Below are 12,439 nucleotides of genomic sequence, written 5' to 3' on the forward strand. Positions count from 1 at the left end.
CTCCAGGCCCTACTCTTGACCACCAGGACGAGTAGCCGTGCGAGGCAAACGTCGGGTCCACGTCGCAGGTCTGCTGATGGGGACGGTCCATGGCAGGACAAGGCCAGGATCCCTCGGTCCTCCCAGATGATATGGCTCAGGCCCTGGTCCAATCCAGGCATCTCCAGACCGCTCATTTCCCATCTGTGAAATGGCACCCCTTCCAGCTTCAAAATTCTACAAGTCTCTGATTTCTGGGCCGTTTACAGCTTCCTCATTTGCAAGCAGCAGCCCAGAGTCAGCCTGGGGACAAAGGTACCCGGTGGTCCCCTCCACCCTCTGGGACACTGAAATGTAAATAAAACTGGGCTTCCTCTTGACAAGGAAGAGGGCCATGCATTGTGAATAAATGTAAGAAGAAGGCCTCCAGATTCCCTGGGGGATGTTCCAGGGCTCACGGTCCAAGGGTTAACAGGAAATCATCATTGGTTGGGACTTTGGGCCTTCACCCTGGCCCAGAGGAATGCTGTGTCAGCAAAACTGTCCCGAAGGAATGTTGGGGGCGGGGCAGGGGGCTTCTTGGCTCCTGGCATTTTTAATACCTGGAGAGCGGAGGAGGGCTGATTCGGAGAAGTTTAAAGGGCAGTGTCTGTTGAATTGCATCCTTGCACAGCTCAAGAGGGACTATTAGGTCCCACACAGACTAAGAGGTTGCTAGTAAGGCACTCCCTGACTGGGGACATGCAGGTCAGCAGGTGAGTTAAATGTGGGTTCCTTAGGACTGGGGCACATGCTGTCCCTTCTGCTTCAAATGCGTTTTGGGCTCATCTGTATGGCCATGGCCACAGTGTCATCCTCAGAGGCCTCCCTTTCCTCTCTAGAGCAGGTGCTGTGCCGTGCTTCTCCATCCCAGCTCCCCAGCGCAGGAGTTTGCCATTGATTTTATTGATTTTTCCGTCCACTGCTCCTGTCTGCCCCCAACACCCCGCCCCCGGAATCCTGGGTGCTCCCTCCCAAGGGCAGGAGCCAGGTCTGTCTTGCTCACTGGAGATGTGGGGCCTGGCTCAGTGCTTTGGTCCCACATACCTGGGTCTCAGTCCTGTTCCATCCCTTGCCAGCTGTGTGAGCCTTGGGTGGACTTCTTAGCACACGACCCCTTAGTTTTCTGCTCTGTACAATGGGGGTTGTTAAATAAACAGAGATTTGGGCGCAGGCATGGGCTCTGGCATGCTGTAGGTGACTGTGTACGTGTGTTGCCCCTTCCTCTTTCCAGTGGTTGAAGAGGTTCTCCTGCCGCCTGTCCGCACTGCAGGGTGGCAGGGAGGGCCACTGTGTTGAGGTCACACACAGAGTCTGAGAGAGAAGGAACACAGGGCCAACCAGACCCAAAGAGAGAGGTAGGGTTTTCTTGGCTGAGCTGGAATCCTCCAGGAGGTATTCTGAGTATGCACCATACATATGCAGGTGTGAGTGTGTATGTATGTGAATGTGCATGATTCTGTATTTGTTAGATTGTATATGTGTGTGTACATGTGCGTAGTTATATATGTATGTACAACCTGTGTGTGAGCATGTGTGTGAGTATGCATGCGTGTGTGCATTTGTGCATGCATGAGTTCACCTGTGTGCTTCTGTGTATGTGCCTGTGTGTGCATGTCAAGTGGGCCAGGAGTGGGAGTGGGAGGTGTCCAGCTGGATGTTTTTCTTCTCTTCAATGACCCAGTGACTTAGGAAAGTCCCCTGGAACACATCTTGGGAACCAGGAAGCAGGGTGAACACAGATCAGAGGAGAAGGCCAGTGATGATGGCTGCTCCTCTGCAGGGATGACATGGGGGCAGGGCCGCTGCCACAGCTTGACACAGCAGACTGACATCACACAGCCATTTACTAGCTGTGTGGGTTTTGGCTTGCTTGTTTACCTCTCTGAGCCTCAGTTTCCCCTTCTGTAAAGCAGAGCCAACTTGACAGTGTGCAGGGAGGGTGAACTGAGCCAGTGCTGGTAAAGTACATTGCATTGGGATGCAGAATAACAGTGGTACAAACACACACAGCATGTGTAGACATTAAACACACAGCACACCCATTCAGTGTGAAGCACACACCAGGAGCTATACTTTGCAGGTGCCAACTCGTCAAATCTTTCCCAGAAGCCCATGAGGAAGGTTGTGCTATACCCGCAAGTTTAGGGGTGAGGAGACTGGGGCATAGGGAGGGGAAGTCACAGGCCCAGGGTCACATAGCATGGTGGAATTGGGACTGGCACCCCAGTCACATGCCTCTGAAACCCTCTGCTTTGCTGGCTAGTGAGATTCACTTTCTCTTCAATCCTGCGATGCCAGGACAGGAACAGCCTAGAATCTGGTCTCCCCTCTCCTCATGTGTCCCCAGTTTCACACCAAAGGAAACAGGCCCTCACACGTGCCTGTCTGGATACAAAACAGGCCAAGTGTGTGCCAGGAGATGAGAAGAAATGCCAGGGTGGATTGGCATGAACTTCACGCACCAAAGTAGACTTGAAGTCCCTGTTTCTAATGGAAATGGGCAAAAGGTTCAAACAGGACTAAGCCATCCAAACATCCCTGCCAAGAGCTGCTGAGGCCACAGCCTGACCGTCCCCAGCAGAGCCATCTCCTGGCTTCCCTCTAAGCCCTACACCCCACCCTGCAGCTGGAGAGAAGGTGCCAGGCTCCCTCCAGACCACACACTGGCTCTTCATCTTTCAATTGTAGGACTTGAAAAGCATTGACAGATGCTCATAGGCAGACCCTGCGTTGGGAGCAGGTTAAACATGCCCACCTAGATTCTGCAGGAGACAAAGAGGCCGTCAGTGTAGAACACCTGGGCACATCTCAGATTTGCAGCTACCTGTAGGTTCATCTTAGCCCAGAAACCGCAGGAATCTGCCCTTATCCCGCCCAGGAGAGCTCATTTCCAGCCTCCAAATGCTTAACCACACATTGTTTTGTATCTCTGTCTCTGTGCCTGCCTCTCCCACTGGGGCAGGGCCTGAGCTGGCTTGCCTTGCCCTGCCTCACGGTTTCACAAGGATGTGGACATGGTTGGGGACCAATCGGTGCTTGAACCAGGGACGCCGCTAGACTCTATCCAAAACCTCACTCATTATGCCTTCCAAGTTCCAGAATCATCCAGCTGCCTGGCCAGTTTCGACTGCGCCATCTTTTATTCCTCTTGAGTGCCAGCAATCAAGATTAAACTCTGTCATGTGCCCCTGGCTTTTCCCAACCCTGCAACCCGACTTCCCTTCTCACTGGGCCTTTCGCCCTTTTCCTCCTTCCTCTAAACTGTGCCTGCGCCTTTGGCATCCTGCCCAGGGCCCATTTACCTTCTTAGGCTGGTCCATCCTCCTCATTTCAGAGGCAACGTGTGCTGTGTTTGGCCTCTGGCTCACTGGGGACCAGAAAAACAAAATTTATCATCTGACTGCCCTATTTTTTCTTTCTTCTTTTTTTCTTCTTCTTTTTTTTTTTTTTTTTTTTTTAATTTTTGCCTAAGAATGAAGCAGGCCCTTCTGTGCTGTCCTCAGAAACAGCTTCAGACATGGCAGGCCACTGGCAAAAATACATCCTCCTTCTCAGAGGGAAAGAATGTAACTGTTAACAACGAAAAAACCCTGGGATTTGTGGAGGCCTTGGGCTTATGAACCAGTTCACCTCCGTGCACTCGTGTGACACAGCAGTACATGGAGGCATCACATCCATTTTAAAGATAGAGAAACTGAGGCTCCAAGAAGTAGGGATTTCCCCAAGGGCACCATTCTTGGAATCAGGATAAGTTGCCAGCTTTGGAGCTGATGAAATTTTGTTGCATTTTGTATGCATTTATTGTGCTAATTTGTTAAATATAAACATTACACACATACAGCATGTTTTGTAACCCTGTCTTAGCATCTTGTTGCCTTTTTATTTTTTATTTTATTTATTTATTTATTTATTTTTGAGACAGTCTCACTGTCACCCAGGCTGGAGTGCAGTGGCACAATCTGGGCTCACCACAATCTCCGCCTCCCAGATTCAAGCAATTATCCTGCCTCAGCTTCCCAAGTAGCTGGGACTACAGGGATACGCCACCACACCCAGCTAATTTTTGTATTTTTAGTAGAGACGGGGTTTCACCATGTTGGCCAGGCTGGTCTCAAACTCCTGACCTCAAGTGATCCACCCGCCTTGGCCTCCCAAAGTGCTGGGATTATAGACATGAGCCACCGCTCCCAGCCTCGTTGCCTTTTTAAATACAGGCGCTTCTGAGCATGGAAGTGGGTGGACCATTTTCTATCTCAGGGGCCTGAGACAACCTAGGCAGAAGCATTCTGTAAACTGCAAAGTGCCTTTTTAAACAATCACGGTTTGCATTATACAATTCAGTGTCAGAGCACAGGCTACAGATTCACAGAGCAAAATCAGGTGCTCTAAAACCTCTCCTTGCTCCCCTAAGCCTGAAAAAGAATCCAGCAGAGAACAGCCCAGTCTCCCGCTCCGGGAGGCGTCCCCCAGCCCAGCCCTCACCGTCTTGAAACACAAGGATATTGCCGTGAACTTCAGGGCCTCATAAAACCCTTTTGATAAATGATCGCTGGAGCTGACCTGCCCCTGGGGATGATGGGACACTCACTCCCATGAATCTGGAGTGGACTCAAAGACTCCCTTGCCGCCGGCTTCTCAACAGGCCCCCGATTTGCAGCACAAAATTCACAGCAGCCATTTATGTGTTTGTTCCCAAGCTTGCCAGCCATGGAGGTTTCTTGGTAGAGCACAGGGGGGAGGGGTGGGGGCACAAGCCAGGGGAGACAGAAGCCAGAGCAACCCAGAAGTGCCATGAGGGCACCCGGCGTGCAGTCAGTGCTTAATACTAACCAGTGTGCAACCGAGAAGTGCCATGAAGGCACCCGGCATGCAGTCGGTGCTCAGTACTAACCAGCATGCATCCTGCAATGACAATAGCTGATGTTTAACTAGAAGCCGGGTACCGTGTTCAGAGCTGATAGTCATATTTATCCCATTTGGCTCTCACAACAGCCTAAAAAGTAGGCACGATTACACACTTTTACAGACAAGGACACTGAGGCTTGGAACAGCGAATCCATGTCCCCAGTGTCACAGCTGGGAAGTGTTAAAGCTGGACTGAGACCCGGTCTGGCCAGAGCGCCTCGCTCTCATCCGCCCTGCTGTGTACTCAGCTCCTGGCCTGTTGGGCCGCTTTCCCAGATCCTTCCTGCTAGAGGTGTCCTTGTCCCTCAAGGGGTCCTGCCAGGGAGGCTAATGGTCAGGCCTCGCTGCAGGCCTTCGAGTCCTGCCCGTGGCTTCATCAGCGGCTGCCAACTTCAGGACAGGTTCCCCAGCTCTCTGGCACCGGAATACTCAGTGGGCTGCGGCAGGTCCCCCGAGCTGCCTAATGGGAGGGCGGTGAAGTCAACAGCAGCAGATTATTTCCAGCTGCTGCTCTGAGTCACCAAAGCATGTTCCAAACCTAGCCGCCAGCTCGCCTTCCCTGGCCTCTGATTTATGCGGCGGGTGGGTCGTTGCTGGACTCATGGTTGGGGACATGAGGTGGGACCGAGGTGTGTGTCTGACACTACACTAGGGTGTCATTTTTTAAAATCCTTTTAGTGGGCCTGGGGCAGTGGCTCACGCCTGTAATCCCAGCACTTTGGGAGGCCAAGGAGGGCAGATCACGAGGTCAGGAGATGGAGACCATCCTGGCTAACACAGTGAAACCCCCGCCTCTACTAAAAACTTCAAAAAATTAGCCGGACGTGGTGGCGGACGCCTGTAGTCCCAGCTACTTGGGAGGCTGAGGCAGGAGAATGGCGTGAACTCGGGAGGCGGAGCTTGCAGTGAGCTGAGATCGTGCCACTGCACTCCAGCCTGGGTGACAGAGCGAGACTCCGTCTCAAAAAAAAAAAAAACCTTTTAGTGAAGTATTGCCTCTGTACAGAAAAGTGTGCATCTTCATATGTGTACAGCAAGCTGAATTTTCACAAACTGAACATATCTGTGTAACTATCACCCAGAAAGAAGACATGTCTAGGCTCCCAGAAGGCCCCCATGTACCTGCTTCCAGACCTTCCCCCACCAGCAACGGTAATGACTTGAGCCGGGACTACAGGCATCTTGACTTCTAACACCAAGAATGTTTTATTTTTAGCAGCTTTATTGAGATGTAATTCAAATACCACACAATCCACCCATTTAAAGTGTACAATTCAATGGCTTTTAGTATATTTACAGAGTTTTCAACCATCACTACAATTCATTTTAGAATATTTTCGTCACCCCCAAAAGAAACCTCATACCCTTTAGTTCTCACCCTCAACACCTCCAGCCCCCACCCTGCCCAGTCCCTGGCAATCATTAGTCTACTTTCTGTCTCTGTGGATTTGCATGTTCTGGACAGTTCATATAAATGGGATCATACAACAGGTGTTCTTTTTTTTTCTTTTTTTTTTTTTTTGGAGATGGAGTCTCCCTCTGTCGCCCAGGCTGGAGTGCAGTGGCGCAATCTCACCTCACTGCAAGCTCCACCTCCCAGGTCCATGCCATTCTCCTGCCTCAGCCTCCCAAGTAGCTGGGACTACAGGTGCCTGCCACCATGCCCAGCTAATTTTTTGTATTTTTAGTAGAGACGGGGTTTCACTGTGTTAGCCAGGATGGTCTCGATCTCCTGACCTCGTGATCCACCCGCCTCGGCCTCCCAAAGTGCTGGGATTACAGGCGTGAGCCACCGCGCCCGGCCACAACACGTGGTCTTTCGTGACTGGCTTCTTTCAGCGAGCATAATGTTTTCAGACCTTCACATTGTAGCCCGTGTCCGCACGGGCTGTTTTTGTACCTTCGCTAAGTGGAAGTGTATCATATGTACCCTTCGGCTCTGGCTTTTTGCTCTGTGTTAGACCTGTGAAATTCTTCCCTGTTTTTGCCTGAAGCAATACTTTGTTCTTTTTGATTGCTGTATGGTAGTCTGTGGATGAACATTCCATCATTTGTTCATCCATTCCGCCATTGGTGAGCTTTTGGGGAGTTTGCATTTGAGACTTACATGATTAGTGTTTTTCTGAACATTCTATTTCATGTTTTTGGTTGAAAACACAAAATGCAGGCTGGGTGTGGTGGCCGCATCTATAATCTCAGCACTTTGGGAGGTTGAGGTGGGAGGATGGCTTGAGCCCAGGAGTTCAAGATCAGCCTGGGCAATATAGTGAGACCCCATTTCTGCAGACAAATCTAAAAATTAACTGGTCAGGCCGGGCGTGGTGGCTCACACCTGTAATCCCAGCACTTTGGGAGGCTGAGGTGGATGGATCACGAGGTCAGGAGTTCAAGACCAGCCTGGCCAAGATGGTGAAACCCCGTCTCTGCTAAAAATACAAAAATTAACCCAGTGTGGTGGCGGGCGCCTTTAATCCCAGCTACTTGGGAGGCTGAGGCAGAGAACTGCTTGAACCCAGGAGGCAGAGGTTGCAGTGAGCCGAGATTGCAGCCACTGCATTCCAGCCTGGGCAACAGAGCAAGATTCCATCACAAAAAAAAAAAAAAAAAGAAAGAAAGAAATAGCTGGTCCTGGTGGCGAATGCCTGTAATCCCAGGTACCGGGGAGACTGAGGCAGGAAGACTGCTTGATCCCAGGAGTTCGAGACTGCAGTGAGTTAGGATGATGCCACTGCGTTCCAGCCTGGGTGACAGAGTAAGAACCTGCCTCCAAAGAAACCCCTAAAAGCAAAAATACATAATGCATTTCTGTTGAGTTAATAATACCTAGGAGTCAAATTGCTAACCATGGGGTCAGTGTATGTTTGACTTTAATGCATACTAAGATGTTTTAAATCACATTCATAGGCCCATGGAATTCCCAAGTCTCCCTGGTTCCCAGACTCAGCCCTTCCTGACTCCTCCCCTCAGCTGCCCACCCACCAGCCTGACCCCCTGGGCAGCTTCTTGCAGGGCACCTCCTGCCTTCCAGAGCAGCTGCAGTAAAGGCCGTACAAGTTGCAGAGGAAACGGTCTTGATGGCCAAGATTTGGGTTGGGTTTTGTGAGCACACATGGTTTTTCTGCCCTGGCTCTGAAACTGTGTTCCTTTCACAGGCCAGAAATACTTAGGCATGGCTCACTCTAAAAGGGGAAATACATTTTTAAATTCCATTCTGCCTGGGTCTTAGAATGATTTAGAACATTCCAGCTGTCTGAAGGACAGTGCTCACCAGGAACAGTGGCTACAGTCCCCAAGATTGATCGCTTGTGATTTTGGGTCCTGACTCCACTGGTCCTGGGTTCAATGTGCATTTCTCCCAGGGAATTTCTGGGTTCAAATACTGTGTAGAGTCCAAGCGAACGAGCAGCAGGCCGACACAGTGGCAAGCGCATGCGTCTTCGAGTGAGACTTCATCAATACAGCAATCCTGAGCCCTTAGCTAGCTGAGCTAAATCTGCACACGTCATCCCATTTCAGCCTTTCAGTGCCTGATGAGGTGGGTGCACAAGCATTATTTGCACTTTACAGATGAGGAAACAGAGGCACAGAGAGGCTAAACTATTTGGCCAAGATCACATACCCTCTAACAGACAGAGCTGGGATTTCAACCCCAGGCTCTCTGGCTCCAGACACCACACTGAGTACTGCACTACTTTGCTCCAGATTTCAAAATCTAGATGGAAATTCAACCCTGGCATTCATTATCAGTGTGGCCCCTGGTAAGTGGCCGAACCTGCGAGCCACGTTTCCTTACTCCACGTGGGTGTGGCGCAATAACCATGCCCACGATGCCTCCTTGTCAGGAGATCAAATGCCAAAGGGCCTCGAACACAGTAGGCGCTGTGCAAAGGTTCATCTCCCCACCACCAGCACTCCCCACCCAGCTCCCTGAAATGGCTCCTTTCTTCCGGAGGCGCCTGCCTTCGGAAGCCTGCATTTTTAGAGAGGATTGAGATGTTGGATGCGCTCTAGCCCATCCCCTGAATTTGAGAGTCCAAGGCCCAGGGCAGCCCCGAGTTGACCAAAGTCACACCAAGTCCAGCTAGAACTCACTTTCCTGACTCCCAGCCTAAATCTCCTTTTACCCCTTTGGAAAAGGGTGATTTGTGGTTATGAGGCCAAGGGGCCCTGAGTCAGTCATTCAAGAACTTCTTCCTGACTCCATTTCTTCCTTGGAAGCCCGAGGTTTAGCTCAAGGGAGGTCGAGCTCTGGGCTTAAGAGAAAACCTGAGAAAGTCTGAATGTGGGGCTCCCAGGCTCGGCGCCCAGTGGGATGGGGTGGGGGCCGGCGAGGAGGCTGGGAGTCGGGCCCAGGTGTCCCATTGCGTCTGTGACTGGGCACCCTGATGTGCCTTCCAGAAAGACTATCTCTCCATGGGGCCCCCCTCGACCCTGCGTGGCCATTAATATTTATCAGAGCTGAAAGCTGAGCTGCTGGAGCAGTGGAAAACAGCCATGGACAGGTGCCGCGGTGGCTGGCACTCCAGCCCAGGGTGTGGGCCGCTGGGGGAGCTTAGCAGAGGGAAAGGAGATGGGCAGGGTGGTGTGGGCTGAGCCAGGGCCTCATCGGGGGGTGGAACCAGGACTGCCATCTAAAAGGGGGAAGCAGATGATCAAGAAAGTGGGGGTCTCCTTAGGAGAAGGGTTCCCCTCCTGCCATGGGAGTCTGAGGCCAGAGGGTAGGGACAGTCGGAGGTCCCTGGCCTGGGTGGAAGCGGGAGCTGGGGGAGGGGCTTGGCAGGGCAGCCCCAACCTCCAACGTGCTTCCCCTCTGGGGGCCCCCATCCGTCTGTTCTCCACCCAGCAGCCAGCACGGCCTTTTCAAAAGCGCAAGTCTGGTTGTGGTCTCCCTCTTGCTTAAAATCCTTCTCAGGGTTCAGAGCTCTCAGATTAAAGGTCAGAATCCCTGTTTGCTGGCCCTGCCCAGGCCTCCAGGAGACCCTGAGGCTTCTTGGGACCCTGCAGCCTCCTGGTGCCTTGGCATTCCCAAGAGGCACCAGGCATATTGCACCACAGGGTCCTTGTAGGTGCTGCTTCCATTGCCTGGAACTTGCACCCCTTCCCTCTGTGCCTGATGAATTCCTGCCTATCCCAGGAATATCCCATTCCTCACCCTTCTGCTCTGCAGGCTGACCCTGCAAACTACATTTCCCAGGCTTCCTTGCCTCTGACTTCCCATTAGGGACAGTCCTTGAGAGGCACTTGCGGGAGACCGGGAGACCGGAGGGCCAGGGGAGGGAGAAGCCCTCCTCTCACTCCCTCTCTCTTTCTCTCTCTCTCTCTCTGCTTGGGCAGTGTCTCTGCAAGTGGCCAGATCTCTGTGATTCCGGCAGCAGCTCTAGTAACTCCATCCTCCTCCCAGTCCTCCCCAGGGGTGACAGCAGCTTCCTGCTATTCTTCATCATGAGTCAGCCTCACTTCCCTGCTTGCTCTTGCAGCTTCTTCACTGCTTTTGCAGCCCATTCTCTTTGTTGGATTCCTCTCTTGACTCACCTGGCTAAGGTGCCCTTTTCCTTGACCAGCGTTGGCCTCTGTGTGACCATCCAGATCTCGCAGGAGCACTCCCTGGCCCCAGGGCCTGGCTCGGAAACTTCTGTGACATTCTGGGTGATATCTTTTCTTTCTGGGCACTGTGTGGGCACGGCTTGTAATTGCTGTTTGTAATTATGGCTTCATGAGCGTGGCTACTTGGCTAACATCTGTCTCCCCTCAGATTTGTAAGTTTCATGAGGGCAAGGCCCAGGCATCTGTTTTTGCTCAACTGTATATCTCCAGGACCAGAACCAAGTTGATGTCTGCCACTTAGGAGGCACTCAATAAACATGTGCTGAATAATGGGCAGATGAATGAATGAGGAGAGCTGGGAGGGACGTGTTCCACAAAAACCACTTGCTCCAGGGGAATCTTTTTCCCTTTCTCATAAGGTTACTAAATAAATTGCTTGGAGAGACTCATCATTCACTCATTCAACTAGATTTATGGGCACCTCTGTTGGGCACCAGGATGGATGGGTGGATAGATGGGTGAATGGATGATGGGTGGGTGGGTGGATGGGTAGACAGATGGAAGCATGGATGGATGGAAGGAAAGAGAAATGAAGGGTGGATGGATTGATGGATGGTTTGGTGAGTGAGTGAATGAATATGGGTGGATGGATGGATAGATGGATGGACAGATGATGGCTGGGTGGGCAGATGGATAGGAAGACGGATGAATGGATGGAAGGCAAGAGAAATGAAGGATGAATGGATTGATAAATGGTTGGTGGAGAGATGGTTTGGTGGGTGGGTGAATGAATGATGGGTGGATAGATGGGTGAGTTTGGGATAGAAGGTTTGGTAGGTAAATGGATAGATGGATGGATGGGTGAATGGATGGATGGTTGAAGAAAGGATGGATGGATAGATGGAAAGAGAACAGATGGATGGATTAAGATGGGCTGGTGGGTATATGGATGGGAGGAAGGAAGGATTTACTCCTGGAAAAAAAAGGCAGAGAGAGAAGACAGGCAGACTGAATTAAGATAAAAGGCACGACTGCTCTTTGCGGAGCAGCAGAGGGTCAGAGAATGTCAGTGCCCACGTGGGAACTTCGTGCTGTGTTCCGCAAAATATGCAGAAAGGTCAGGCTCTGAGAAGGGAGTGGGCAGGGAAGGTAGTATCTGAACTGAGGTGCAATTCCCTTGCATTAACTAAGATTAATAACTCTGCTTCGGAGAGGCCACTCCCAGCCATGACTTTTTGGCCAACAGGACATGCCTGACAGCCCTGTGGCTGCCTCAGAGACACGGGGCTCCCAGGGTGACAGTTAAGGTTGACATGCCCCTGGCAGCGGGCGACAGAGGCAAAAAGTGAGATCCTGGAGCCCCTAAGTTCAAGTCCAGCAAAAGTTGGAACAACATTTCCCTTCACCCCAGTCCTGGGACCCAGGACAGAGAATCTCAAACTAAACAGGACCCAGAATCCCTGCAAGCCTGTTAACAAGCTGGTGCCTGGGGCTCCCCAGCAGTCTGGGTCAGAAGGCCAGACTGGGGCCTGGAAGTCTGCATTGATTTTTTTGTTTTGTTTTTTAGGTTTTTTGTTGTTTGTTTGTTTGTTTGTTTGTTTTTGAGACAAAGTCTTGTTCTGTCACCCAGGCTGGCGTGCACTGGCGTGATCTCGGCTCACTGCAGCCTCTGGCTCCTGGGTTCAAGTGATTCTCCCGCCTCAGCCTCCCAAGTAGCTGGGATTACAGGTGCCCACCACCACGCCACGCTAATTTTTGTATTTTTAGTAGAGACGGTGTTTCACCATGTTGGCCAGGCTGGTCTCACACTCCCAAACTCAGGTGATCCACCCACCTCGGCCTCTCAAAGTGCTGGGATTACAGGCGTGAGCCATGGTGCCCAGTCTGCACTGGTTTTAATGAACATGTGGGGATTCTGAGGCAGAAGGTCCATGGATGACAGTTTGAAAAACAGTAACGTGAGAGACAT

This window comes from Rhinopithecus bieti, unplaced genomic scaffold (genome assembly GCF_001698545.2).
Source record: "Rhinopithecus bieti isolate Rb0 unplaced genomic scaffold, ASM169854v2 scaffold_1618, whole genome shotgun sequence".
In the NCBI taxonomy this organism is placed as follows: domain Eukaryota; kingdom Metazoa; phylum Chordata; class Mammalia; order Primates; family Cercopithecidae; genus Rhinopithecus; species Rhinopithecus bieti.